Source organism: Acinonyx jubatus, chromosome B3 (genome assembly GCF_027475565.1).
Source record: "Acinonyx jubatus isolate Ajub_Pintada_27869175 chromosome B3, VMU_Ajub_asm_v1.0, whole genome shotgun sequence".
Taxonomy (NCBI): domain Eukaryota; kingdom Metazoa; phylum Chordata; class Mammalia; order Carnivora; family Felidae; genus Acinonyx; species Acinonyx jubatus.
Window position 1 is genome coordinate 44,488,275 of NC_069386.1, and position 27,792 is coordinate 44,516,066.

Consider the following 27,792-nt stretch of genomic DNA (forward strand, 5'->3'; position numbering starts at 1 on the left):
GTATGAGTTTAAAAAACTTGGGGAAATTAGGGGAAGGGGCAGGTAGATAAACAAGAGAGAAAAAGAAGTGAAAGAAATAAGAAAACATAAAATCAGGGGCACCTGTGGGGCTCAGTCGGTTGAGCATCTGACTCTTGATTTCTTTTTTTTTTTTTAATTTTTTTAATGTTTATTCATTTTTTGAGAGACAGAGAGAGACAGAGTGTGAGCAGGGGAGGGGCAGAGAGAGAGGGAGACACAGAATCCGAAGCAGGCTCCGGGCTCTGAGCCGTCAGCCCAGAGCCCGATGCGGGGCTCGAACCCACAGACTGTGAGGTCACGACCTGAGCTGAAGTCAGCCGCTTAACCGATTGAGCCACCCAGGTGCCCCCTGACTCTTGATTTCTGCTCAGATCGTCGTCCCAGGGTCATGGGATCAAGCCCCACATCAGGCTCCATGCTCAGCATGGAGCCTGCTTTAGATTCTCTCTCTCCTCCTCCTCCTCCTCCTCCTCCTCCCTCTGCCCCTCTCCCCCAACTCACACTCTTTCTCTAAAAATAAAATAATAATAATAATAAACAAGAAAAAAAAGGAAAAAGTGAAAGTAAAATCGCAACGCTCCAAATATGCAATATACCTATACCATTTGGTTGTTCACACAAGAGTAAAGGGAAATGCTATTATCTAAACCAAAATAATTATTTGGGATTACAAGGATTCTTATTGCGTAGAAATACCTACAGTATCACTTAATGTAAAATGATATATGATTTTTATAAGTTAAAATGACAGGTTTTACTGAAAAATTAAATTCTAATCATAAAAATATTTAGTTTTTCAGTTTACTATTAAAATACAGCACTGAAGTGCAGCGTGTCAGAATTTTTTTTAAAAATAGGCAAAGCGTGTATGAATAAAGGGGTTGTAATCTGGTGGTAGGGGGGAAAGCCTATTTTCTTATAGTTAAAAATACAGGGAAAGGATAGAGAGCAGAGAACAGCGGAAGGTGTGTCTAGAAAGACGGGTTGGTGGGAGTAGAGCTCTAACCCACCTCAGGGCCTGATACTTTGTCCTGGGGCAGTGTGGGGACGGTCAGCGCGGCTGCGCCAGGGCTGGGCCTGGGAAAGGCAAGCTACAGAGGGGTAGAGGGTCTAGAGAAGGGAGAGGTCCCTTGGACCAGAACTCAGCCCGGAAGGGCGGGGCCTGGGGGAGGAGCTTCTTCCTTCCTTACTATTCCCACTCTTCTCCTGGCCCCCGCTCTGACTGGGCTTTCTCCACTTTCTTTTCCTTTTTTACCCCTCAGGGCTCTCCCTGCAATTTCCTTGGCCCTTTCCTTTTCCTTAACTCCCCATTCTCGCTGCTCATTTTCCTTCCCCCTACTGCCTGTGCTTCCCTCCTTCTGCTTCGTGCAACCGCAGACAAAATTCTCTAGCGTGGAAAGCACGGGCACCGAGGTCAGAAAAACCCTTATTTGAATCCTGGCTTCTCCGCTAACAATACGATCTCAGCAGGCTGGCCTTACCTTGTTGGGCCAGCGACCTCATAAAGAATAGCTGCTCATTCTCACCAAGTGTTTACCCATATCAGGCACTCCTGGAGCACATTTATGTGCATTAGTTGAATTCATCCTCAGAGTCGGTGAAGGGGCTGCGCTTATCGCCATTTAACCAAAGGAAACAGAAATGTTCAGCAAGTGGCCCAACCATACGTGGCCAGGAAAGAACAGAGCAGGGAACCTAGGGCCTCCTCCTCTTCCTCCGCAGGCATTAACCACTGAAGGATTATGGGGAATCCAGAACGCGGTCTGGCCTTAGGGCACTGAATGCGCTTCCAGTAAGGGCTGGTTCCTTTCCCTTCCCTGGCTGACGCACATCTGATAGAAAATACATCCATTGCTAAAAATAAAACTTTATATAAATGGCTCAGCAAATAGTACTCATTTGTTTAAGGAGGGAGATATGATATTGTTTACTATGTGGGGCTAGTGGGGAAATGATTAGGCAGCTGCTATAATTCTTTCATTTGGCCAATGCTATTCCTCCAGGCCCCACCATGTGCTGAGGTTACAGCTGGACTGAAGCAATGCTGTCACTTGTGTCTTCTGAACCAGGGCACATATGTGAAAAGAACAGTTTGCAATACACATATTTCATATGGAGAAATTTGAAACATTTTGAAAAACACCTTTTCTTAAACTGAAAAATGCTTTTTGTGACTATTAAAATTTAAGGTCTACAGAAAGGCATAAAGTGAAAACCACCACTCAGAAATTGCTGATGTTAATGTATCACTTTACTATTTTTTTTATTTTTTTTTTTAAATTTTAGAGACAGCACTCACTGCCCACATGTGAGTCAAGTCAGGGAGGGCACGGGGGTGGGGGGAGGGAGAGATAGAGAGAGAGAGAGAGAGAGAGAGAGAGAGAGAGAGAGAGAGAATCTTAAGCAGGCTCCAAACTTAGTGCAGAGCCAGACATGGGGCTGGATCTGTGACTCTGGGATCATGACCTGAACCAAAATCAAGAGCCGGACATGAACCAACTAAGCCACCCAAGCACCCCTGAAAAGTTATATATTTTTTTTAATTTATTTATTTATTTTTGAGAGAGAAAGAGACAACATAAGCAGGGTAGGGGCACAGAGAGAGAGGGATGGAGGAAGAGAGAGAATCCCAAGCAGGCTCTTAGCAATCAGTACAGAGCCCAATGCCAGGCTCGAACTCACAAAACCATGAAATCATGACCTGAGCCGAAACCAAGAGTCCAACGCTTAACCAACTGAGCCACCCAGGTGCCCGTGAAATGTTATTTTAAATCATGATTCAGTTCAACTTTTTGGTCTCTTATTTTCCTTTCCTTTGTTTTATGAAATGACGTAGGTAGTATAAAAGTCAGTGGGGCAGAGTGCAAGCTACTTTAAAAACAGGTTGAGGTGAGACTCAGACAATAAAATCTAAAGAATCAAGAAGGGAGAAAATCAGTGGATCTGTGAGAACCATCCAAGACACTGCTGATAACTCACAACTAAAACAGGGCAAACAGTCCTCACACTTGTGATTACTAGTTCAATGTTAGTCTCTGGCTCTATACTGTGGGCTCCAGGAGGAGCTGTATTGTCCACAGTATCCCAAGCACCTGGCACACGGCTGATGAACTGTTTGCTAGATGGACAAATCTCAAGGTCAGATGACAGAAATGAAGACATTTCATAATATTGAATTTAATCAACCGAATTATATCCGGACCAGAGAATGAATGTGCGACCATAAAGGGGGATAGTGTACATTGCATATCTAGTAAAAGCAGAGTGTGAAGAGGCAAAGCTCATCACTGTTCCCAACAACCTAAGAATCTGCAGCAGCAGGAAGAGTTCTATAACGCTGAGGGATGTTTTAAATTCTCATGGCCCAATGACATCAGCCACTGAGATATTCCTGCTCACTCTTCTTGCCCTGAGCCCACACTCAACCACACACATCATTTAGCTTCCCATGTGGATATGTGTAAAAGGAGAACGTGCAGGAAGCAGCATGAGCCCCGCTGTCAGCTACTCTTCTCGTGGCGCTGGGAACCAAAGTCTGTCTCCTGAAATAGGATGGTCTCTGACTGCTGAACATCTAAACCCGAAACACCTGATGAGCACCACCTGGTACCTATTGTGAGGAACAGACTAATGTGTGAGGTAGCCCCCAAGATCCCTGCATCTTGAAGTCCGTATTTGTGTGATCCCCTCTCCTTGAGTATGGCGGGGCCTGTGACTTGCTCCTGACCAACAGAACACAGCGGAGACCAGTCAAGCGGCAGTCACCTGTACTCAGTCCACAACTGCAGTCACCCAGGATTCTGATACCAAATCACACGGAGTGTGGTTCTCCTCGCTGGGAAGAGATTTATTTATTTTATAATCTGCCTTTTAAGTCATTTAACAAATTCCTAACTGGTTGTTTTGCTTTAAAAAAATCTCAAAAAGGGGCGCCTAGGTGGCTCAGTTTGTTAAGCATCTGACTCTTGATCTCAGCTCAGGTCTTGATCTGAGGGTTGTCGGTTCAAGCCCCACGTCGGGCTCCACTCTGCCTATGGAGCAGACTTAAAAATAAATAAATAAAGAAATAAACAAACAAACAAATAAATAAATAAAATCTCAAAAAAACAATGAAGAACAAGAACTTTAACAAGTTTTTTCATAACATTGGCTCTGTGCTGGCCAATGGAAGCAAATTATAAAATAAATCTAATTGGCCATAATAGATAAAATCACAAGGGGTACCATTTCACCCCATCATATTGGCAAAACTCAAGTGTGGCAAGATCCAGTAATGACAGGAATATATATGAAACAAACAGGAACAGCAAATGGGAGTGTGAATCAGTACCACCACTTTGGAAAGCAATCTTCAACATCTAGTAAAGCTAACGATGCACAAACTCCATGACCCGATGATTCCACTGCTAAAAAATACCTCAGAAACTTCTCAAGCATGTTCACAAAGAGACACTAACAAGACTACTTAAGGTAGCATTGTTTCTAAGAGCAAAAAAGTAGGTGGTGGGGGTGGGGGAAGTGGATTGAACACCCATCATTAGGCAAATGGATGAATAAACCATGACACATTTATGCAATGGAAGAACCACCAGTTGTGGAAATAAATGGGTTAGAATTACACGTCCCAGTGTGAATGAATCTCACAAATATATTAAGCAAAAAGACCAGCTGAAGAAGGATATGGACAGCATGAGGACCTTTTTTTTTTATTAAAAAAATTTTTTTTAACATTTATTTATTATTGAGAGACAAAGAGAGACAGAGCATGAGCATGGGAGAGGCAGAGAGAAGGGGGGACACAGAATCTGAAGCATGCTCCAGGCTCTGAGCTGTCAGCACAAAGCCCAACGCGGGGCTCGAACCCGCAAATTGCGAGATCATGACCTGAGCTGGTCCAACGCTCAACCGACTGAGCCACCCAGGCGCCCCCATGAAGACCTTTTTATAAAGATTTAAAATATGCCAAATAATATGCTGAATCTATATCTAAAGATGAGCATGGAAATGGCAGACACCAAGTCAGAGTCATATTTGTCTCTGAGTGAGAGAAAGAGGGGATCAGACATAGGGATACAAAGGGCTTTAACTAAATATATGATTGTTTTTGATGTTTTACTTCTTAAACTTAATTTTTCGTTGTATCATTAAAAAAAGAAAATAACTTCTTCCCACCCCTGCTTAAAAACAAACATGTAAAGACCATGAGATGGAAGGAAGTCCTAGTGTTAGTCTCTTCAGAGCATGCACAGAATGCAATCTTGCCCTAGACATTCTGAGGACCATGAAATTAGAACAGTAACTAATCTTTATCAAATCTCTAGCCCTAAAGCATTTTATCCATACTTGGTATGTGATCGTATCTAAATGTTAGTGTTTCTATAGATGGCTATTGGTTAAATGTCCAACAGTAAAACAGTAGTTAATTAAAACATGGCAAATCCACACAAGAATATATCAATAGTTATTTAAAATAATGGTTGCTTAGGGCTCCTGGGTGGCTCAGTCCCAGGGTCGTGGGATCAAGCCCTGTGTCAGGCTCTGTACTGAGCATGGAGCCTACCTGGGATTCTCTCTCTCTCTCTCTCTCTCTCCCTCTGCCCCTCTCCCCCATTTGTGTGCCTGCCCTCTCTCTCTAAAATAAATAATAATAATAAAAAACTTGGACTTTTAAAAAATAAAAAAATAATGGTTATAAAGACTATGAAGTAACATGGAAAATATTTATATGCTAGCTATAATGTTACTTTTGTTAAAAGAACAAGATTTGAAAAAGGATTTATAATACTATATAAAACCATAAACAGGGCCTGAAACCACAAGTTGGCTCCATTGCACCACAATTTAGATGGTACAAACATTTTAACTTGAGTTTAAAGGACCTTCATATTTTTAAGTTCTACCCCTCTTTCTCCTCCTCCTCCCCAAGATGAGGAGCTCACCAGACCCTGGGCCTGTGGAGGTGGGTAGAGCAGTCAAGGGCACGACAACCACCACCCCACTGTGTGCAGAGGCCATCCTTCTCTGCCTTCCTCCCCTCTCCTACCCGACCGACCACGGGACTCTGCTTCTATGAGTGGACACTTCCTTGACTTGCAGCTACGTTTAATACCACTGCCCCAATCCACCCTGTGCCAAGTTGCTGGCATTGTTCCGGGATGTGAATAGCTGGTGTTTGGGTAAATCATTTGTTTTCAGTACAAAGAGGAGGAAGAGAGTTGTGCAACTAATTTCAAAGCCAAAATATTAGATTGATAAAGAAAGCCAAAGAAAAACCACTGATAATGGCAGGAGGTTTCCACAAATTAACCACAGGGCTCAGATTGAAGGAGTGCCTCCAAGTTATGTGCAAAGAAAATGAAACTGCACAAGTAAGCATGCCCTGTCTTCTTCTTAGTAGACAGCTCCCCTCTCCCTAAACTGGACAGAGTTTTGGAGAACAGATAGATGAGCCATCCTTGCAAGAAATGTACTACGCTAGCACTTTGGGGGATGGAAATGGCATTATGGTTATAAGATACATCCGGGAGAAATTTGGGTAAGTCACCAAAGAAGGGGATGTTATAACATCCCCCCACCCCCCAACACAGCCCCTAAGACACTGGGTATCCTCCCACCAAAATGTGCCTTTCTGGATACCTTAGGTCAAGGGCAAGTGAATCTTCCCTGACATACCTTCACATTTCTTTCCAATTCTACATTACCCCAGCAACCCAGAAATCCCTCAACTGTCCTGAGGGGAGTGTGGCAGGGCTTCAGTACTGAAAGTAATAATATTTTTTAAAATAATGTAGGGGTGCCTGGTTGAGCGTCCAACTCTTGATCTTGGCACAGGTCATGATCTCACTGTTTGTGGGTTCAAGCAATGCATCGGGCTCTGCACTGACCATGTAGAGTCTGTCTGGGATTCTCTCTCCCTCTCTCTCTGCCCCTCCACACCCTACACGTGTGTTCTCTCTCTCTTTCTCAAAATAAACATTAAAAAAAAAATTTCTAAAACAATATAAAGAAACAAGCCAAAATATAAATAGCGACATTGGTTATGTTTGTGCACCCTTCCTCTCTCTAAAATACAAAATAATATTCTACTTTTCCTTATTTTCAAAACACTTTAATAAGTACACTATTTTCACAGTGACAAAAGTTTAAATAACAACTTCTGGAATAAAAGAATGAACAAAAGAGAGAAAATAAAACAAAAAAATCAGAAATTGTCCATTTACAGTCATCAAAACCAAGAGACAAGCCTGATTCTGGGTTTAACAGATATTCCAAGGTTCAGAAAAATAAGTTTGCTGGAGGTTTTTTGTTTTGTTTTTTGTTTTTACTGTGGTAAAAACACGTAACCCAAGATTTGTCATCTTTAAAAAATTTAAATGTGCAGTACCATAGTGTTAACTTTATGCACACTGTTGTGTAACAGATCTCTAGGGGCACCTGAGTGGCTCAGCTGGTTACGTGTCCGACTCTTGATTTCAGCTCAGGTCATGGTCTCACAGTTTGTGAGTTAGAGCCCTGAGTGTGAGCGCAGAGCCTGCTTGGGATCCTCTGTCTTCCTCTCTGCTCTCTCTCTCTCTCTCAAAAATGAATAAACTTAAAACACGCGCGCACACACACACTAAAAAACAAAAAAAACAGACCTCTAGAACTTTTTCATCTTCCAGAACTGAAACTCTACACTCATCAAACAACTCCCAGTTTGCTGTGAATTGTTACCCAAGCCCCATTCTCTCCTGTGTACATAATGAGGCCTGAGCCCAGTGCCCTCACTGAAGCCCTCCTCAAGGCCCTGGATTGTCCTCACGTAGGCAATCAGGCATTGTGTCCAGGTCCAGTGGCTGCCATTGGTGGGAGCTAGCAGCACAGCATTCCAAAAATCTTAGATTCCAGAGATAGCGTGAGTCCCTCCGCAGGTCCCAAGGCAACTATTTCTAATGCCTTTTATGAAATGGCCTTGATTCCACTTTGCAAGACTTATTTTCTTTCCCTTCCACTCTATCACAATTCACAAGAAGAATTCTGTTGAACGTAGAAAGGTGAAGAATGGCTGTATTTCTGACCCATAAAAAAAACAAAAACAAAACAAAACAAAAAACCTTAAAAGGCTCAAACCATTTATGGTGGCTGCTAGAAAGGACAGGGATTGCTACAGAACTGAAGAGATCCAGTAAATCTGCAACATACATGTGGCCTCTGTCAGGTCCAGATGGATTCACAAATGGACTGGAATCATCTGAACCCCTAGAACCCAAGGAATAGCCACCAACGTGACTTCAATCCATTCTCTATACTTCAGAACAGTGTGAACGTTTTTAGGAGAAACATTGCAAAAACAGATTGGTTTCTGTTCCCGTCTATTAATAACAGCTATTTTGAAATACTATTTAAATCTTCTATTGTTAGTTGAACTTTTCAGGGATTATGTCTCCCCAACTGAGCTACTTTGGGGCAGCAGGGACATCCTGCCAAATGATTCTGGAAGCCTCAGGAAGCCCAACACAGCACCTCTTCACAGACACTCATAAATATCTGTTCACTTGTTTGTTTTTCTAATTTGGTAAGGCCCATCATTTCAATTATTGAGTTGCTGTGCCCTGATGCCATATCGATTGCTGACTCAAGGTCCCTTTCGAGCTGTAAGCCTGGCTGACTCTTTCAGGTTGCCCTACAGTGTGCACAGGCACTCATACATGCACGTACCTACACCACAAAGAAGTGTCTTAATATTACTTTTAGGGTGTTTTATTATGATCAACAGCTATATTTGGCAACTTTTCTTTTTAGCATTAGAGAAGACACATTACCAAATGTTAAAAAGGGAATCTGCCAAATGCAACAGCTAGAACAGAAAAAATATTACTAAAAGCTGGTGTAAACTTTCTACCTACTAAATTACCTACACACCCAGATGCACCAAGGGCCATGGAGAGGAAGGCATGACTTTGTACACTTGTGTAGACAGAATGCAAGTTGTGACTTCTGGGTTCTAGCCTATATGCATCTCTGACTGAAAAGCTATGCATCTGGCCACGGAAGAAAGATCCAGCCTCCAGCTTCTGCCCTTTTTCTCATACACAGTGGGAGGGGGCTGGACGTATCTGCTGAACACAGGAGTCTGTGAGAGACTCTTTTATTTGGAGTAACAACTTGAGTTCAATGCATTAATTTTATAACTATTTTGGAGAGGGCAGGGGAGGACTCCTGAGCTCTTCCAGAGATAATTAAAAATGAGGAAAAAAGAAATCTGAAATAAACAAAAAACAAGCTGAAAGCACCAGGGGTTTCTGAATAACATCTTCCCGGTTAAACAATTTTAAGAATTCCATAATGTGAAAGCAACCCCCACACATTCTCTCCCACATAAACACGCTTTGTATGTAAGCCCCACTCAGCTAAGCAACAGAATCTCTTGCCTTCACTTCTGTAGCTACTTTATCCAGAGAAGATGTCATCTGCACAAAAGCATTCTCTTAAGAATGAGAAAAAAGCTGACCACCAGCCAGCAAGCGCAGGCACGCCTTGAGGAGGAATAATGTCTTTCCAACAATCCCAACAACTCACCACCATAAAATCTGATTACTGACTTTAAATGCCAATCTTGCCTTAACAGAGACTGAAAAATTCAGGCCTTTTGATGTCTGTCAACCAGCACATTCCCAGTAACCGTTCCTGGTGTATCAAAAGGTAACTCAATGAGTAACTCAATGAACCGCTTTATTGTAACTGGTAACAATGTTCTTAAAATACCAAGAACCACTGAGCCATGGGGGGTGAGGGGGGATCAATAGAAGACCAGCAAGTAGTAAAACAAACAAACAAACAAACAAACAAAACCTGTTTATCTCTTTTCACCTGTTTTTATATTAAAAATGCACAGAACATAAAACCATATCCAATAAGCCAAAAAGAAGAATAATCCATACAGAGAGAGGGCTGAAAGCAGAAGAGTTGTTAAGAGAAGGGAACAGGCAGGAAGAGAGACAAGGGAGAAGAGGGGCAAGAGTGAAGGCAGAGAGGCAGTGCCAAGGGGTAAGCAGAGGAGGAGAGGCGGCTAGACAACGAAGAGGAGAGAAACAGGTGGTCCGAGGGCTCCAAGGCAGGATGTGAGCCCGAGAAACTACTCCTCACACATGCAGCTGCTCATTTGGGGTGTGAAGAACTAGCTGGGCCATTTTTAATATGCTATGTTAGGTTTCTCTACTCTTTTTTTTTTTTTTAAATCAAATATGCCATGTCTTTGTCTTGACGCATATACCCAAAGTTAAGGTGTCATCAGGGGAAAATTACTTATTCCACTTACAACATGGAAGCACCTTTTCAAATCATCCATCGCTTCGTAAAAGGCCCTATTTTGAACCCACATCTACCTGACTCTTGGAGTGAGGCATGGGGTCTCGCTCACACCCACCAGCACGTACCAGAGGCTAGCAGACAACTCTAAGATCATCCTGAGCATTTTTCTAAAGGATTTTAATCAAGTAAATTCATCCAGTCAGCAAATACTCACTGAGCCCCCACAGTGCTGAGCAAGACACAGCCCCCACACTCAGAAGCTTCAATTCAACAGGGAAAGAGAACAGGCCGCCACACAAGAGTAGAGAAGCTGGTACACGCCACGTAAGTGGTACACACCAGGCGTTGCTTCTACGCAGAAGGCAGGACGGATGTGACCCGGGCCGTCAGGTATAGCATTTGAGCCGGACGCTCAAAGGGATGAGTTAAGGACACACAGGACGGCATCGGCAAGGGTAGAGGGAGGGCAAAGCAGAGGAAGCACTGACTACTGAAAACTCCTGGCACGTGGCTTCTGTTGGTTCGCAGCAGAAGCAAAAGCTGGGAGGGTCGCTGGGATGGCGAGCAGAGGCGCCGACTCCCAAAATAAGAGAGAGGCAGTAGGAACAGAAAGGAAGCGATGAACTGAGGGAGACTTCAGGGAGCACCTCACCACTCAATGACCACAATGATGTGGGAGTGTGGAGAACGGGAGAAAAGTTAGGAAAACCCCAGCGCTCAAGAGCAGGTTACAGAGGATGGTGACAGGCATGGAAATCATGAAGGAATGCACTGAGAGGGGCACACTGTCGTCTCATGGGTGCCTCCCTAAATCCATCATGAGAAACACCAGGCAAACCCAAGTTAAAGGATACTCTACAAAATAACTGCCTGTACCCTTCCAAAGCGTCAAGGTCATGAAAGACAAAGAAGTGAGGACCCATCCGGATGAAAGGAAATTAAAGAGGCGTGGGGGGGCAGGGGACCCAGGTGGCTCAGTCAGTTAGGCTTCTGACTTTGGCTCAGGTCATGATCTCACGGTTTGTGAGTTCGAGCCCCATATCAGGCTCTGTGCTGTCAGCTCAAGAGTCTGCTTTGGATCCTCTTCCTCTCTCTCTCTCTGCCCCTCCCCTGCTCTCTCTCTCTCAAAAATAAACAATTAAAAAAATAATAAAGAGGCATGACAACTAACATAGGAAAAGATTTTTTTTCCCTCCTCTTTTACTATAAAGACATTATTAGAGCTATTGGTGACATTTGAGTAAGGTTTATAGATTAGATAACAGTACAGAATCAATGATAATGTCTTAATAATCATTGAGTATTATGCTTATTGTACAAGAAAATGTCCTTGTTCTTTTTGGAAATATACACCGAAGTACTGGGGGAGGTAGGTACAAGGGCATCAAGTCTACAACTTAACTCTGAAATGGTTCTGAAAAAACCACGACATATGTATGTGAGCATGTGTGCGTGAGTGCATATGTGCATATACAGAGAATGAGAAAGAGGAGGATACAGCAAGTGTGGCCAACAGTTAATATTTATGGAATGTGAATTAAAGATGGGAATTATTTAAATTATTCTTGCAACTTTTCTGTAAATAAAAAGTGAAAAAGGGGGAAATGATTAAGGAAGCTACAGACAAAATAGCCGGGCTTCTGGGTATCAGATTCCAAATGGAATTTGGGAGAAGGCAGACTAGAAATGCAGATTTGAAGACTGCTGGAGGGCCGTGGGAAAGCCCAGTCAGAGCAGGCTCTAAGGTCAGATTGCCAGAATTCCTCTCTCAGGTGTGCTCCTTCACAACCAGTCACTTACTTCGGTTATTCTCATTTCTCTCTGCTTCAAGTTCTCCACCTATATTAACAGGAACGATAGCAGTATCTGCCTCACAGAGGCGGAGCGAGGACAAAATGACAGGATCCGAGTCAGGATACGAGTGAATCGTGGTGCCCAGTAAAGCACAGGGCAACCACCCATTGACAACTAACATAGGCTCTGAGGGGAGTTGACTCTGGGAGAGAGAGAAGGCAGGAGGCCAGCAGAGGAAGAGAAAACGGCCAAGAACAGGACCCGACAGAATCTCACATTCAGGGGCACCTGGGTGGCTCAGTCGGTTAAGCCTCTGACTTCAGCTCAGGTCATGATCTCCCAGGCTGTGGGTTCGAGCCCTGTCTCAGGCTCTGTGCTGACAGCTCACAGCCTGGACCCTGCTTCAGATTCTGTGTGTGTGTGTGTGTGTGTGTGTGTCTGCCCCTCCTCTGCTCGCGCTCTCTCTCTCAAAAATAAATAAACATTAAAAAAAAAATCCTACATTCAGAAATCAGGAGGAAACAGGAGACAAAAGAGGTTCGAGTGCACGTGGATAACCAGTGACATGGAGACAAGGAAAGAAAGAAAGATCTGGGTAGCAGACAGCAGGGCAGATCAAGGAGGGAAAGACAGAGTAAAGGCCTCAGCTCTGCAACCAGGACACCTCTGCGGGAGCCCTACGACAAAGCAGTTTCAGCACAAAGGTGAGGGTGGGGCCAGACCAGTGAGCGGGCAGTCAAAGGAGGGAAGCCCGTAGGATAGTTTAACACAGCAGCAGGGCGCACAACTATCCTGCCAGATACTGCAGCCATCGCTCCGTGTGCTCTTTAAATTGATTTAAAATTAGAAAAACTAGAAACTGAGTTCCTCGGTCACACTAGCCATATTTCATGTGCTCAGTGACTACCATACTGGACAACACAGATACAAAATATTTCCATCATCGCAGAAAGTTCTATTAGGACAGAGCTGGGACTCCAGCACAGCTTCTTTCGGTATGAGGAGGATGACCTGATTATATGCTTGGATGAGGGCTGGGCAGAGCAAGGAGGGGCCCAAGAAACTGAAGAAAGGGAGTAACAAATGGAGCAAGTTTCCACATGAGGCAAGAAGGCAGGGAAAAAAGTCCAGAAAATGCCGAGTGTGGAGTGTATGTGAGTGAATCTTGAGGAGGAGACTTGTAGACATTGTTCCCCCCTCGGAGAAAGAGGAAATAAAGAAGAACAAAGATGGGTAAAGAAAAATGTTTGGGGTGGCAGGATGGGTACAGTGGGAGCTTATATTGAGGTACAGGGCACTAACCCAGGGCATGTACATCGTTGATCTTGTTAGTGAAAAAAGGCTATCTCCCGAAAGGAAACTGACTGGAAGTTTAAGGAATGGGAAAATCTGGCACAACCTCTAAAGGAATGCGGTCAAGAGTTAATAAGAGATGGATTTTTTTTTTCTTCATAGAAAAGCAGGACCTAGGTGAAATTAGAGCCAGCATAAATTTGCAGTGGAACCGGTCCATAGGTCTTTGTGACTTTCTCCTGGAGAACTTGGCAGGCTGGGAGAAGAAAAAGTAGATAATGAGGGTGATTTTGGACTGAGGACTGGAATATGAGAAGCCCAATATGTTAAGAATAAAGATTCCAGGATTCGAGACAGAACTGAAATGGCTGGCACCATATAGACTCCAACTGGAGAAACGGAGCCATAAAGGAATTGGAACAGCAAGCAATTAAGGAACCAGAGTCCTCAATAATGGCTAAAATCCTGTGCAGGAAGTGGAAAGAATCAGTTGAATGGGCTGAAGTCCAAGTTGAAGTCCAGATTCTGAAGGAGGAAGAAATGCCCAAGACTAGACAAGTGCAAAATGTGAGTGGTTTAAATAAAGTGGAAATTAAGGCCAGGGGAATTGCTGTTGAAGACCTTGAGGAACTTCAAGGTCAATGGATTAATAGAGTCTCAACATAAACCCCAAAGTCACGGGCAAGAGACAGGTAGGGAAGAGAACCAAGCTGGTTGCTCATGTTTGTCTGTCTGTCACTTTTTTGTAGCATCCAGCGAAGGGCTTGCCAAACCTGGGTGTACATCAGAATCACCCACAGAACTCTGTTTTCTCTCCCCATCCTCCTTCCTCCTCCTTCTTCTTTCTGCGTTTGTTTTTAAAATAAGGATTTGTAGGTCTTGCCCGTCTTGATGATTCTCATTTGGTGTGTTTGAGGGAGTCTAAAGAGCCACATTTTTCACAATACTCCAGGTGATTCTGGGGAACCACCGGGTTTGGCAAGCACTGACCCAGAACAGAAGAAGGAGGGCACGGGGCACAAGCAGACAGAATGGCCTCCTAAACTGAAGACCTTGTTAGTGATGGGTTAATGGTTTGGAAGTGGCACGGAGAAGCCGGAAATCCAATCCCTCTCGGATGTGACAGGAGAGGGCTGTTCTGAGAGAAATTGTTCACTCAGGCTCTGATGCTATGGGAGGGACAGAAAATGGGCTCAGCTGCAGAAAAACGAAAATACAGGAGTATGGCTGCAGGATGTGGAAAACAAGAGACTGAAAGGCAGGTTTTGGAGACATACAGGTCAGTGGCCTACAAACAGAGAAGGTGGAATAGTTTGTTAATGAGGTTTCCAAGTGTAACAAAGTGTGATTCATGAAAGGATTTGTAGGGCTTACTGGCTGAATTCTTGCAGTAAGGATTTTTCTATCTGAATGCTATCAGATTTCTAACATGTAAACCATTAAAGATTATTAAACCGTCAGGTAAACAAGCTCACAGCAGCTTATTCATTAACACCAAAAATGTTTTTCTTCCCAAGCCACATTTTTATACAGATGAAATCAGACTGGAAGGAATATTTAGGGTAGCTTTGGAGCAGAAAGCCAGAAGGGGCATTCCCAAGGATCCATGAGAGGGACAGGGCATTTCCTCCCTTCCCTCTCCTTTGGAAGAGGGAAGTGTATGGACTGAGAATACAAAAAGAGCCTGAGTATCTTTTTAGCACCAGCCAATGCTAAAAATAGAAGAGATGTCACAGCCTACTCGGTCTCGGGAGTACCTTCCTCACATACACACACTCCGTGACAGGGCCCCGAAGGCCGACACAACGTGCAAATCCTAGGGATGGTCCTCAGTAAAGAACATATTTACTTTCACAAACCCAACTCCCTATTTAAAGAGCAAGCTGCAAATGTTTGCCCGTGCTTCCCAGGGAACTGCACTCTTGGGGATTCAAATGGTTCCATCATTATTTCTGGTTACTCCTATGAAATAATTTCTAACACGGACATACTTTAAGATGAGAGCGCGAGCGCAGCCGGGTACGCGCGCGCGCGCACACACACACACGCACACACACACCCCTCGTGCACACTGAAGAAATGACTCACTTAATTTGCTGCTGCCTGCCACTATTGGGTTTTGATTTTACCTGTTCAAATACAAAGTTTCCTATGAGATCAACTACAGGAAAAGAACAACTTGGGAGTATTAACCCTGATTTTGTTCATGACTTTTAGCGCACCCGAGAGGTTTTAACCTGGGCATCCTGACAAGTCACTCCCTGGACCACCCACTGCTTTCTGTCCAAAATCTTCCATAAAACGATAACATTCCTTGCCACTTTGAAAGCCAATTAATGCAAATCTCTTACAGAATAAACATGGTTAAGTCCTGTACATCCTGTACCCGCAGAACCATACTTTGGGGCCCTTTCTCAGCTCACAGTACAATGGCACAACAGCACTGTGGAACTGCAAAGAGCCCAAGCCCGTTTTAATGAGAGAGGGGTGGGGGAGGCAGAGAGGTTAACCTGTCCAAGGTCACTCAGCTCTTGGTGGGACGGCTGACTTACCACCACCCCCTGGCAATCTGTGCACCACCCCAGCTCCCACCAACAGTCCCTCCCGGCTTCTGTTGGTTTGCTAGCACGCAACTCCCCCCCTGCCCCCGCAAAAATGCAATGCCAGTTGCGTTCTGTGCCCAACTTCATCCCCTCGCGTCAGCATGCAGTTAACCCTCTCGCCGGCAACACGTCACATGGGCCACGCGCAGCTCTCGCTCTGCCCCCCAAGCCGATCTCCCCGGCGGCTGCCCCAAGGTCACCGGCCGTCCCAGGGAGCTCCCGCCGCCGGGGCGCGGAGCACGCCCCGCGGCGGGGGGAGGATGGGGCCTCGGGGAGCGGCACTCACCGGCGCGGGGGGCCGGCGCGCCGCGGCTGCCCATGTCCTCGCCGGCGCGGCTGGGTGCGGCGGCCGCTGGCGCGGGCTGTGCGGGGCGCCCGGCTGCGGGCCCGCGCCGCGGGGAGCGCCGTCCAATCAGCGCGCGCCTGCCGCCTGGCCCGGCGCGCGGCCCGGCCGGGTTCGCGGCTCCCGGGGGGCGCGAGCCGCCGCGCGCCGCCCGAGCCGCTTCCGGGCGCGTTGCCTGGACGCGGTTGCCGTGGCAGCCCGAGCTGGAGGCTTTCCCCGCGCACCCGCGCCCAGCCTGGCGGCGCCGCCCCTCCTCCCTCCGCGTTCCCACACCCAAAATAGCCTCTCCTCGTCGCTGCTGTTTCCCACAGAGCTCTCATCCAAGCGGCTCGGAGTCGGCGGGCGGGGATTTCGCTTATTGGAAAATAAATCCTGTTGTAGGGCTGGTTGACTTGAAGGGAGAGGTGTTGAAATGGTGCCCGATTAGGATAATAGCCGTGGTGCCTGCACTGTAATTCTCTTCAGAGCCCTAGCATTCCGTATTCGCTAAACCTCTTTCCCACAAGGAAGCGTTATTTATCTCCCTCCACCCCCCACCCCTTCCAGATTGAGGAGAAGCTATTTTATGAGGCCACCGTCTGGTAGGCAGCTCGCGCGCTGACGCCCCACCTGTGCAGGTGAACTAACCCTCTCTGCCGCCAAGTGCCATGTCATGAATCACCTTGACACCCCCCGCTGGGTCCAAGGATTGTGTTGCGACGCAACAGACGACGCAAGAAGGAATTGCTACCACCCTTCCTCGCAGCCCTTCCTCCTCCCCTCTCCCTCATTCCTTTGCCGGGGCGTCCTAACTCTTTCACCCTTCCTCTCAATTTGGACTCTGAGCAGGATGCACAAGCCGATCCACTCAGTTTCGCTTCCTCTGGGTAGGCGGGATTTAAACAGAGTTGAAGACCTCCACCTTTACACGCCTCACCGCCTCCGGTTCATCTCTGTTTCGTGTCGCTAGTATTTACCCAGTGCAAGTATTCCTGTCTGTCTCTCCCACCAGTCTGAGCCCCTCCAACCCAGGGAATGGAGCATGACACAGTAGAAAGATTCTGGGTTGTGGAGTCAGCTGAGCTGGTTTGGAATCCTCCCTTCATCAGTTACTTCTGTGAGGTCTTGGGTGTTTTATGGTTGTTTCCACACTTATAAAGCAGGATAATACTCCCCCCCCCCCAACACACACACACATACACAAAGGGTTAATACATGGTAACATCCATTCAGTCAACAATATTATCAGATGCCTGTCAAATACTAGTCTGTGCTTAGCTCTGAGACACAATGGTGGAGGAGAGGCATAGCTCTTTGCTCTCATAGAGCTTACAGACTGAGCGGTAATGAAATGAAACAATCACAGGCGCGTGTGAAACTGCCATTGTGCTAAGGAGAGTACATGGCCTTGAAATCCATGATACGGAGATCAGACCTAACAGCATCCCTTTATGGCTGCAAAGTCTCAATGATTAATTTCTTTCCTTCCTTAGATTCCCACTGCCTGGCACATGGTATGCAATCAGTAAATGCATATTGAGTTGAATCCTATGTCATGGTGATAACAATATCCCTTAGTTTCCCAGTGACTTTCATATGTAACTTTGCCACCATGTCTGCAAGGCAAGGGTGTGCAGGTATTATTGGAAAGCGCCGATTCAAACCCAGAGCCCATCCTCAAGAGTCCTGAGAAAGGTTCAAAATGTTTCTTGCCTGTCCCCATTGGGTTGCCTTCCAGCGTGTAAGGCGTGTATCTCAGATGGGCACATGCAAGTCCTCTTGGTCTCATTTCCCCTCTCTGTCTACTATTACACTCTCTTCCTTGGTTCCAGTTCCACCCTGTCCCTCCTCCTTAAATCAGAGCCTCAGGGCACCCATCCCTGGCTTCCTAGGAGGGTGACAGTGGACCCTTCCATCCCCAGAGTAGATCACCTATAAAACAGGAAACTCCCTGCTGCTGTTGCTGCTGCCCTACAAAGCATAATTTTGATGCTCTTTTGCTGCAAGACTCCATCACTTCCAAGGGTAAAGAAGGGGAGGGGCTGGAATGCTGAGGCCCCTTGCCACACATACACACCCTCCTATTTAGGCTGATTTTAATATCCTTCTTAAACAAAACACCAATGAACATAAAATCCAAATTTTTAAAAGATTAATTAAGACAAACAGCTCTTTCAAACTCGGAATTTCTCACTAGGAATCCTGAAGTTTCACAGCAATCTTGAATCAGACCCAGAACTTCCCACTTATGACTTTTTTTTCCTTTCCAGGTGATTTATTTTGAATTCTGAGAAGACAAAATTTAGTGCACAATGATTTAAGCCTATCCTAGTTTTCCAACCCTTAAACTATTTCTGTAGGAAAATTTCAAAGAGCTATCTAGAGTCATTGGTTGTGACTCGTTATAGGAAATGGATTTTTTTGTATTACTTTAATTAAAAAGCTATGATTTATCACAAATTACTTTATGCTGGCAAAGGGTACCAGAAATAGTTTCATCAGGAGAGCAATTTTATAAAGTTGATGGCTTTCATACTATTCACCAACAAGTCATTAAATATAAATAACCTGTGCAGTATAATGTGCTAGACACCATGGAAGTTTTTTTTTTTTCTTTTAGTGATTTATTGCACGGCTAAATTCTGGTCCTACCTGTGTCTCAGCACCACCTTGAATCATTAAGATATGATGTATGGGGCATCTCTGAGACCAGCAGGCACGCACATCTAGGTAAAGGTCAAGGACTTGTATAGGTCAAAAGTGGTATTTGTAAAAAGGCTAGAATGCAGTTAGGTCAATAATGTGGTGAGCCCTGCAGGGTAGAGAGTTAACACTTTATCTTGTAGTCAGCAATTCTCAACCGAGGCTTGAAATTCAGTGAGGTGTCAAGATCCATCATGAGGTATGTCACAGGGTGTCGCACAGAGTCACTAATAAAAAGGTGCCAAAGGACTGACTTGCAAGGAATGGTCACGTATATAGGGACCAGAAAAAGGAAGAGGGTTACCACAAAGGGAACAATGAGGAAAAACCAGAGGAAACATAGGGACAATGTCAGAGAAGCCACATGTGGAAAAGTTTAAGGTGACAGTCCTACAGAAAGCCAAGAAAATTTAGTGAACAGAAGGTGACTGGTGATCTCCATAAGTATTTTTTAGTTGTCAGATTGCTGTGGGTTAAGAAAAGATGGACTGCTGGAGAAATGGGTGTGGGTCCCTTTTTAGAGAAGCTGGCAGAGGGAAGATGAGAAATGAGATCAGTAGGTTTCAAGCACCAAGTAACATTTTCAAGATAGGACAAAAAGGTCTCTGCATTTGTAGATATGGTTGCAGTCATGAAGAAATGGAAAACGCAATATATCATTTTGTACTAATGCAATCTAAATTCTACCATTAAGTTCATCATCACCTTTCCATTTCTTTTTTAAGATTTTATTAAAAAAATTTTTAATGTCTATTTTTGAGAGAGAGAGTGAGCATGAGCAGGGGAGGGGCAGAGAGAGAGAGAGAGAGAGAGAGGCAGAATCTGAACCAGGCTCCAGGCTCTGAGCTGTCAGCACAGAGCCTGACATGGGGCTCAAACCCACAAACCTGTGAGAACATGACCTGAGCTGAAGTCTGATGCTTAAGCAACTGAGCCACCCAGGTGCCCCTTAAGATTTTGTTTTTAAGTAATCTCTACACTCACAGTGGAGCTTGAAGTTACAACCCCGAGATCAAGAGTCACATGCTCTATCTACGAAGCCAGCCAGGTGCCCCATTTCCATTTTTAAATATTTCATCAAATAAGAAAGATCTTGCATAAGGTGGGTTCAGACCTTGGGACAATATTTTCTTAATAACCAATTCAAAATTTAGGTTACCAACCAGTTAACATAATATATATCGTTCTCTATGGCTTTTCTTTGTTGATAATAGTAACTGAATTAAGGAAATCCTTTTTTTACTCTTTTACATGCAAAAATAATGGCTTTTCATCGATTTTAAGTAAATTATAATTGACTTACTTGTTTCCGTTAATAGTTTCCATCCACGTGTTGGCTAATTCCCTCAAAAATCATGTTTTGCTTGTGGATTTGTTGGTGAATCACTCTCACAAGGATTATGAAAAGTAACTACCATTAAGGTATAACCAGCAGAGAAGGCATAAAATATTGAAAGAGCCTTCCTAGAAGGGTTCACTTAGGGAGTGTTACATTTGCCTTAACTTAGATAATTGCTGGCATACAGAGGAGGGCAAAGTCAGCCTGGATTGTGTTGAAATAGCGTCTGACTGAGCCTTAACATAATACTACTCACTAGAGGATAAAATTTGGAATAAAGGAAGATTTGTCCAACGAATTTATGGCCAGAAATTCTAGAATAACTTTGTAATAAAACCAACTCATCTGGGGCACCTGGCTGGCTCAGTTGGTGGAACCTGTGACTCTTGATCTTGGGGTTGTGAGATCGAGCCCCGTGTTGGGTGTAGAGATTATTTAAAAATAAAATCTTGAAAAAGAAAAATAAACTCATCCAAAACCCAGTTCAGTGGCAAGGGAAAGCCAAGAAAATTCCATTGCACATTGATTTCGAAAAATGTTTCTTTCCAACAAGTATCAGAAAATAGGCAAAAATATATGCATGGTTTTTAAGCTATTCTGAAGTTTCATACCACAGTGGCTCAGCTCAGTATAGTTCGGCAAACGTTTATGTTTATTTACCTTGTACTAGTTAATCATGACACCACAGTCCAGACAATGAAGTCCCACGTAAGCTGATGCTCTTGTTTCAGCATCCCTGCTGAGTAGCGCATTATTGGACAGTGATCCTCACAGGTAGGAGAATTAAAAGACAACTTTCACTTCTGTTCAACAACAAAAAAGAAACAATACCCACTATGTGACAATACGTACAACATACATATTATGGTAAAAGTGCCACACCAAACCACAGTGAAGCTGGGTGAAGGAAAAATCAGGATTGTCAATCCTGTCCTTACAGAAGCCTGTCCTTACTGGCCCTGACCTTGGTGGTACAAATGGCCAATGTTTGTATGTCAGGCCCTGTGCTAAATGCTTTACCTATAGTATTTCATTTCTTCCTTACAATAATTCATAAGTAAAACTGAGATTTAGAGGCATTATTTGGCTTGTCCAAGATCCCAAAGCTGTTAAGCACTGAAATTGGAATTTACATATGGGCACCTCAAATGCCACCCTATGCTTTAACCACCTGCTGGATGGTCTCTCGATGACCACATGAGACTAGAGAGGGAAAATGTATCACAAATTTCAGTGTGTAAAATGTGTGGCACAGTGAGACCTAAATAAATAGTATTCCTTTTCCCCATTCTCTTCCCCCAAGGAGAACACGTATCAAAGAATATGAATAATAACATACTAAAAGAATTATTTTGAGAGAGCAAATTAATGTTAGCAGTCTATCTGATTCCTTACACCTTCATTCCAGGTCTGCACTAGCGAAAGAGTCAAGATTTAGTGTAATTTTCCAAATGAATCTGATGAAAGAATCCTTAGTTTGAAACATACAGAGCCAAAAATGTTTTGGGGTTTGAGTATATTCTTAAATAATGAAACTAAAGCAAGTTCTTTATGAGCACATGCTTGCCAGCAAAAGGTATTTAGAGCTATATACTTTGCAAAAGTCTTAATTAGTAGACATACATATTCTGCACTTAAAATTAATATTATGCAATTGCTCTTAAAAGAGAAATATCAACTATAATCCTCTTCATATCCCCTCCAATATTTGGATACACTTCAATGTATTTAATGCATATGTAACAGATTTCTCTAGGCAATATAAATGGTTGTAGGATTTTCTATCAGGAGCAGGAGACCCAAACAGTCGTGTAATTAGGTTATCATCACTATGGACTCAGGAAATAGCTTTCTCTTCCCCCTTAGAATCATAAATCATAAACTTGACACATTCTTATTTTCCTTAGGGGGAATCCATGCTGTGAAGTTCCTAGAAACTAATGGTATGTGCTTAGGCAAGTTCTTTAACCTCTCCTTGACACAGTTTCATCATCTGTAAAACAGGGGTAATGTAGTGCCTACCTTGCTGGGTCCTAATGGAGATCAAAGACATTAACTCATGTAAAAATTTTTGAATAACATTTTAGTTACTATTTTAATATTATTTATTATATCTAATGTCATTTAAATTTTATTGTTAGTATTTTCTCCCAAGACCCCATCAGAAGAGTGGAGGTTTAATTAATACCGGCTCAACTCTTTTATCTTATATAGGGAGACACAATGTGGTAATTAATCTGGTTGACTGGTTCCTCACACTATTACTCATGTTGCTTGTCTTGGAACAATTCTAATTATCTTTCTGGTGTCAGTCACACCCCCAAACCATCCCTTTCCTTTGCATGTAGCTATCAACGTCCTAGTCAAATGTACGTACAGCTCTCAGTATCCTGGATCATTTTTGTCTGCACCTAACACAAATTCCAAGGTCTCTCTTCTCTATGAACAATAAGTGAAATTGTCACAGTACATCTTCTGCCTTATATATATGACTCCTCCCTGCCCCACCTATATGATGCAGCCAAATTAAGTATCTACCCAGGTTCTTAAAAAAAAACAAAACAAAACAGGCCTATGTACTTGGTGCCATGGGAAAGATGGAGCCATCACTGGTCCATCCTCCTTCCTCCTCCTGCCAGCCGAAGTCATTCTCCTCACAATGGACCTCTCTGAGCATGAATGTAGCTAGCAATGACTGTGGAGTCAATGGCACCACCGCTGCCACCAACACCACACAGTTATCTGGTCCCTGCCTTCAGTTGTTGTATTTATTCTCACAAACTATAAAATAAGATTTCAAAGCATCACCAGAATAAGGAAGACTTTCACCTCCCTAGTCTTACCACCTGACCTGGGTTTTGCCCTCTATGATTCTTTCCTCCACCTGCTACCCTGTTCTCAGCATCAGGAGAGGATGTGGTCTTGTTCCTGATCGGTATCTCTGCCCACATCTCTTACCTCAGAAGTTATGGCTCAGCTTTTCCTGGTTTATTTTCTCCCAAATCCCATCAGAAGAGAGAACGACTAAGTACTATTGGTTCAATTATTTTATTTTACCCATGGAGACAGAATTTGATAATTCCAGTACTTAACAGTCAGCATATCTGGTTTGGACAGGTTTCAATGCCAAAAACAAAATTTTTGCTAATTCATTGTATGATTAAAACCCAAGCCAGTATCTGACCTTAACAATCAATTTGGCACTGCCTTCTCCAAGGAAGAGTCTACCTTTTTTCCAAGGGGAGAAAATAATAATGTTATCCATAGGAAAATCTGCACAAGAGATATCAGCATTTCTTTCACTCAGTTTAAAAAGAGAAAATGATAAAGTTTTTTGAAACCCTCAACACAGGCATTTTTATTAGCAATATTGAAGGATGGGACACCAATAAGACTGTTATACTAAGCCCCTTAAAGTTGTAGACATTGTAAAAAAAAAATTCTTACAACCGAAGGACATAAGTATCTCGATTGAACAGAACTACCAAATATCTGGGCAAGTGAATAAAAAAGACCATACCAAGGGAACTCATTTTGAAATTTCATAACACTAAAGATAAAGAGAATCGTAAAATCTTCCAGACTCTAAGTATATCATATATGAAGAATCAGGAGTCAGAATGACATCAGACTTCTCAACAGCAACAGTGAAATAAATATGAGTACCTTTAAAATTCTGAGAGAAATTTATTTCCATTGTAGAATCCTACACTCAGCTGAACTATGTATCAAGTCTGAGGGCGAAATAAAGACATTTTCACACATGCTAATTCCCAAAAATGTACCCCATATACACCCTTTCTCAGGATTCTACTGAGAAATGTAAACCATTTGAGAAATTAAAAAGAAATAAACATCCACTTCAAGATAATGGCAAAAAGAATTCTTAGGCGTATGATAAAAGGACATCACAGGACTGGTGTCCGGCAGGTCTTATAAAGAGCAAACAGTGCTCGGGGTGCCTGTATGGCTCAGTCAGTTAAGCATCTGACTTCGGCTCAGGTCATGATCTCACGGTTCATGAGTTGGAGCCCTGTATAGGGCTCTCTGTTGTCAGCACAGAGCCCACTTTGGATCCTCTGTCCCCCTCTATATCTGCCTGTCTCCATCTCTCTCTCTCTCTCTCTGCCCTTCCCCCACTTGTGCTCTCTATCCCTATCTCTCAAAAATAAATAAACATTAAAAAAAAAAAGCACCCAGTGCAGACTGAAGCAAAAAGTAGAGCACCACAGGGAGGGTACGCCCAAGAAAATGAGAGAAAGAGAGAGAGAGAAACAGATTACTTGATATGTTTGACCACAGTGAGAGGAATTCTAATTCCGTCAGAACGTTTGTAGGTGAACTAGTGGGTGGTGCAAAAAAGAACGAAACCAATGGACAAAACAGGCAATTATTAATGCCAGAGATAAAAACCAGAAAGTTGTACTATCATCCATGGCTCAGCTGCGAACAGATATAGTGTAAACACTCACTATTGGTTTAATCAAAAATTGTTATGTCACTATATTGAGAAGGTTGGGGGAGAAGAAAACAGTTTGAGGCATCTAAGAAAATGAAATCCATACCAGGAAGTCAATAACGTCTAACAGCAAAAGATCAAGAAATATCAGTATTAGCATATTTGACTTTCTAAACTAAGTACATTTTTTCTTTGATGCAAATAAAAAATAAAAGAATCCAAATTTATGAGGAAAAATCTTGAGAGTATTTTTAAAATACATGTACCTATTATTTTAAAAGTCCTCAGGTTATTTATTTAAGAGTCTTATTGCTGCCTTTCTTCCTAGGACATAATTTCTGTATTTCTATTTAAGGCACATTCAAAATGTGTGGTTAGCAAACTATAATTCTTCCTTTTGAGAAGGCATTGTGAAACCTTTCTCAGAGGACTTAAGATACTAATTTGAAAACTAATTTTGTTCAAAAAAGAACACAAACCCATTGACTGCATAGTAAAATGTTCCAGATATATTTTAATAACTTTCTGACAAAAAAAAAATCAGTATATGGCTTTTCCTGCCAGCTTTAACTCACTAAAAATAAAATAGTTAAGGTGAAGCCTATTTTATTAATGCAAAATATTTTCCAGATACACTGAATATTCACTTAAGGTATGATATGTATGTGTGTGTGTGAATTATAATAATGTTTTAGAGCATGGGAAAAGAAAAAAAATCATTTTAGTTAGCTTTTTATAAGCATTACAAATAACAAAAAGTCGGGGGATCTTTTTCCATAACTCAGATAATAGAAATAATTTGCCTGCTGAAAATAAATTACATGAATTGTCATGTAACAGAAGGACTCTAGGATTCAGAACCAAAAGATCTGAGTTTAAATTTCGGCTTTATTCCTTCTCTTACTAACTGGATGATTTGGGGAACGCTGTTAAATATTTTTGAGCCTCAATTTCCTCATCTGTTGATTACCTAGACTGTGTTAGGCAGTATTTTAGGCAAAGGGGATACAGTAGTAGAACATGAGTATGCCCTCAAGGAGCTCATGTTTTAAAGGGAGAAAATAATAAATAAGCAAGCAAAGCAATTGTTTTCAAGAATATCAAGACAAGTTTTTTAAAGTTTATTTATTTATTTTGAAAGAGAGGGAGGGAGGGATAGAGAGAATGAGTGGGGGAGGGGCAGAGAGAGAAGGAGAGAGAGAATCCCAAGCAGGATCCACGCTGTCAGTGTGGAGCCTAATGCGGGCTCAGTCTTGTGAACCACAAGGTCATGACCTGAACCGAAACCAAGAGTCAGAGGCTTAATCGACTCAGCCACCCCAGTGCCCCAAGCAAACAAAGCAATTTTAGATAGTGATAAGGATCATGGAGAAAACGAAAAAGCCATAGCATAGTGAGAGGCAATGGAGCCTGGCTACTTTAGAAAGGATGGTTGGTATGGACTTCTCTAAGAAGGTAGTATTCGACACCTGGGTGATCTAACGTCAATTATGGGAAAATTCAGGAGAAAAGAACTGCAGGCAGAAGGAATCACCAGGAAAGAAGGGTCTTGGCATACTTGGGGACTAGGAAGAAGGCTGGTGGGGTAAGAGCTTAGAGAGGAAGGGAGCAGGATGCTAGGTGAATTCAGAGGGCGGTGTATGTGGGACCTTGAAAGCCACTGTAAAGAGTGTTGGTTTTATTTGAGATGGGCATCAAAGGACAGTTTTAAGCAGAGGAGTAACCTGATCTAATTTGCTCTGGTGGCTGTTTGGAGAATGAATTATATGAGGGCACAAGAGAAAGCCGAGAAACTAGTTTCAAGGCTACTGTAGCAGTGAGGCATAATAATGGCTTGGATTACAATGGTTGTAGGGGAGATGGTGACCAACACAAGTGGACTGACATTGGATATAATATAAAGGTCATGAATTAGTTAAGGATGGAGGAAAGAGAAATCAAGGTTGTTGTCGTTGTTTTTAATCTGAGTCACTGGATAAATTATGATGCCATTTATGAAATGAAGAGCTCTGTGGGAGGAGCAGGTTTAGGGGCAGAAATCAAGAGCTCAGTGTCAGATGTATTAAGTATGTGGCGCCTATTAAATTTCTAAGAATAAATATCAAGGTGGTAGCTGGGTATGAGACTGAAATTTGATATCACTGGTTTAGCATTACCATAGACAAGGTACTTAAAGCCACAGGAATGGATGAGAGCATCTAGGGAAGACAAAAAGATGGGGAATTGTGTGGGTCCTGGAAGCAAGTCCTGGGGCAGAGAAGGAGAAACCAGTTGCCCAGACACGGGAAACAAGAACCAGGAGAGAGAACTGAGAAGAAGGAGCTTGTGTAGCTGGAAGAGGACCGGGAGAGTCTGGTGACACCAAAGGCAAAAGAAGAGTTTCAGGAAGGGTGTTGACCTGATACACAGCTGGGTCAAAGCCTGCTGCACAGTTAAGGCCCAAAAAGTGAGTGATGGATTTGGCAACACGGAAGCCATCGGTGACCGTCTTGAGGGCTGTTTCGGCAGAGTGGTGGGGACAGGATCTCTGTCAGAGCAGGTTGAGGAAAAAATGGGAGATGGGTGCAGAAGCAGTGACTAGACAATGCTTTCCAGGAGTTGTGCGGCGAAGGGGAGCACAAAAATGGGAAGGTAGCCACAGGGCATGAAGTGGAAGTCAAAGGAGGTTTTTAGTTTTGTTTTTTTGTTTTTAAAATAAAAGACAGTAGAGCAGGTTTCTTTTCTGATAGTAGTGTTTCAATAAAAGGAGAGTAACCAGTAACCCCAAGGGAAAGGAGGTAATAGTTACAAATCATGATTTTAAAATCCTAAGAGGTGAATAATTAAATGAAGTCCCTTAAAGTATATGAAAAATTTCCAGTAAAAACTCCTTGATATTGAACAGTTTTATGAATATTTCTAGTATTTTGTTAGCTTCCTCTCATTCCTTGTTTCAAAGTATTAGATCTCGAATCTGCATGTGTCCAAT

At 43.1% G+C, this 27,792-nt stretch overlaps 1 protein-coding gene across 2 annotated transcripts in view; it reads right to left on the reverse strand.

Moving 5' to 3' along the window:
- The window catches only part of FAM81A (family with sequence similarity 81 member A), a 75,467-nt gene extending 59,042 nt beyond the window's left edge, over window positions 1-16,425 (reverse strand). Inside the window, exon 1 of one of the 2 annotated variants that reach the window (XM_027067383.2) lies at window positions 16,288-16,425. The gene's annotated coding sequence lies outside the window, so the exon portion shown is untranslated. The remainder of the gene's footprint in view (window positions 1-16,287) is intronic. The other variant, XM_027067384.2, reaches the window with a different exon arrangement.
- Window positions 16,426-27,792: the final 11,367 nt, after the last annotated feature.